Below are 2,500 nucleotides of genomic sequence, written 5' to 3'. Positions count from 1 at the left end.
AAGGTACCCTCCCTATAGTAGGCAATGAGCAAATGATCATAATCCCAGGAGGGCAAAAAATGGGAACCCGAAAGGAAAGCGCTGTTGGCGCGCCTAAGCTACTGGCCCGTAGAGTAAAATGGTACCCCAACAAAGTTGTCGATTGACATTCTGATTGCACTTTTTATCATCTAGGGTGCGTTCCTTACACGTTTTGAGGGGTTTTAGCGAAAAACATGTTTTGAGCCACACGAGCTCTCCGGCCCGCTCGGTGCACATTTTTGAAAAAAGCTAGGAGCTGCCCCTAGGTTCGGGGTGTCACAAAATATTGAAAAGTGGTCAAAAACCGCTATCCAGAATCGGATGTAGAATCATTAGACGAACTTAAAATTGTTCTACGACCAATGTCTGCGACGTTTAGTATTTCCAGATATGGCCCGCCCTAGGTCTGACCTGGCATTTTCGTGAAAATTTAAAGCATGGCCATAGGGACGGGTAAAATAGCTATTTTGAAGCAAAAACCACCTCACTTTAAATGGCCATAACTTTTGAAAAACAAGAGCTAGGGTGCGTTCTCGACACGTTTTGAGGTGTTTTAGCGAAAAACATGTTTTGAGCCACACGAGCTCTCCGGCCCGTTCGGTGCACATTTTTGAAAAAGCTAGGAGCTGCCCCTAGGTTCGGGGTGTCACAAAATATTGAAAAGTGGTCAAAAACCGCTATCCAGAATCGGATGTAGAATCATTAGACGAACTTAAAATTGTTCTACGACCAATGTCTGCGACGTTTAGTATTCAAGATATGGCCCGCCCTAGGTCTGACCTGGCATTTTCGTGAAAATTTAAAGCATGGCCATAGGGACGGGTAAAATAGCTATTTTGAAGCAAAAACCACCTCACTTTAAATGGCCATAACTTTTGAAAAACAAGAGCTAGGGTGCGTTCTCGACACGTTTTGAGGTGTTTTAGCGAAAAACATGTTTTGAGCCACACGAGCTCTCCGGCCCGATCGGTGCACATTTTTGAAAAAGCTAGGAGCTGCCCCTAGGTTCGGGGTGTCACAAAATATTGAAAAGTGGTCAAAAACCGCTATCCAGAATCGGATGTAGAATCATTAGACGAACTTAAAATTGTTCTACAACCCCCAGTCCGACGCCTCGTATTCGAGATATAGCACTTTGTAGGTCTGACCGAGCAATTTTGTACTGAAATGTATGGCGGACATGTTATTCATTAAACAACATTAACTTGCATCGTGCCCTACTTCATCGGCACAGCTACTATCGACTATCTATTGTTGAAATGGATTGAGTTTGACCATTTTAGCTCTTTTCTTATGCCGTGCACCAACAGTGTGTACCGATCAGGGAAAGTACACTACGTACGCGTTCATGGATGTATATGTTGGTACAAGTTGCCGGTCGGAATAGCAGTGCACCAAAACTGTGTACCGATCAGGGAAAGTACAAGACGGAGGGCGCAGCCCGAGCGTACGCGTTCATAGATGTCCATGTTGGTACAACCTACATGTACGTACCTTGTTTTTGTATCAAAAGTTCCAATAAAGTGTTTGTATGCTTAAAATGCTTATCTCAACCGGTCACCTTTTGGCCTGCCCTTTATAGACAGAAACCTAGAACGATACTCGCGATGTTTGTGTTTTTCCATTCGCCGGGACGACGAAATGAGCTCTGTGCACATCGTGCAGAAAACTGTCTCCTCCTCGTATGTTTTTGTCCCTCCACGCATATAATCACCCACATTTGTGTTCAACACGGACGGCGCAGCCCGAGCGAACGCGTTAATGTTTATGTTTGTGCACACTAAAGTTACAATCCTAGGATTTGGTTATTGCGTCGCAGTGCCCGACCGTCGCGGACACCATTCTTGGACAAAAGTCCAAGTACGTAGAGTACATTCCCTAGGTATGTGCCCGTTCGTGACTTTCGTTGCGTGCTTACAGACACGCTTGGGTATGTTTACCATACAAGGTTTACTAGGAAAACCTGGGAAGGACGCTTGCCCTCCCGTTGCGGACACCATTCTTGGAAAGAAGTCCTGCTACGTAGCGTTCTTTAATGTACTTGATCAGTTTGTATTGCATTTGCTTTGTGCAATTGACTTTTGCTAATGCTCACTAAGGGGTGTTCGTTTGCGATGTGTATGATAAGCAACTGTCTATTCTAACCAGCAGTTAAATAACACTTTTCACCCAAATCATAGGAACGTAGAGTACTTTCCCTGATCGGTACACAATTTTGGTGCACCTCTAACTTCGCCAGCACTTTATCGTTACGTTTTGTGCACAACCTTGGGACATGGTGTAAGTTTCATCATTGTTATGTTTGATTCGGTTTATTATGATTGAAAAATACGCTACGTCCTAGAAATCTGAACTCGAATACTTTTGCCACGTTGCGCAAAAAGCTACTGAGCAACTCCTAGCCGTTTACCGATTTAAAATTTAATTTTCGTTATTAGTTTTAAAAATACGCTAAGTCCCAAAAATCTGAACTCGAATA

The sequence above is a fragment of the Anopheles arabiensis genome (genome assembly GCF_016920715.1).
Source record: "Anopheles arabiensis isolate DONGOLA chromosome X unlocalized genomic scaffold, AaraD3 X_pericentromeric_contig0032, whole genome shotgun sequence".
NCBI classification, from domain to species: Eukaryota; Metazoa; Arthropoda; class Insecta; order Diptera; family Culicidae; genus Anopheles; species Anopheles arabiensis.
This window is presented reverse-complemented; position numbering follows the sequence as displayed.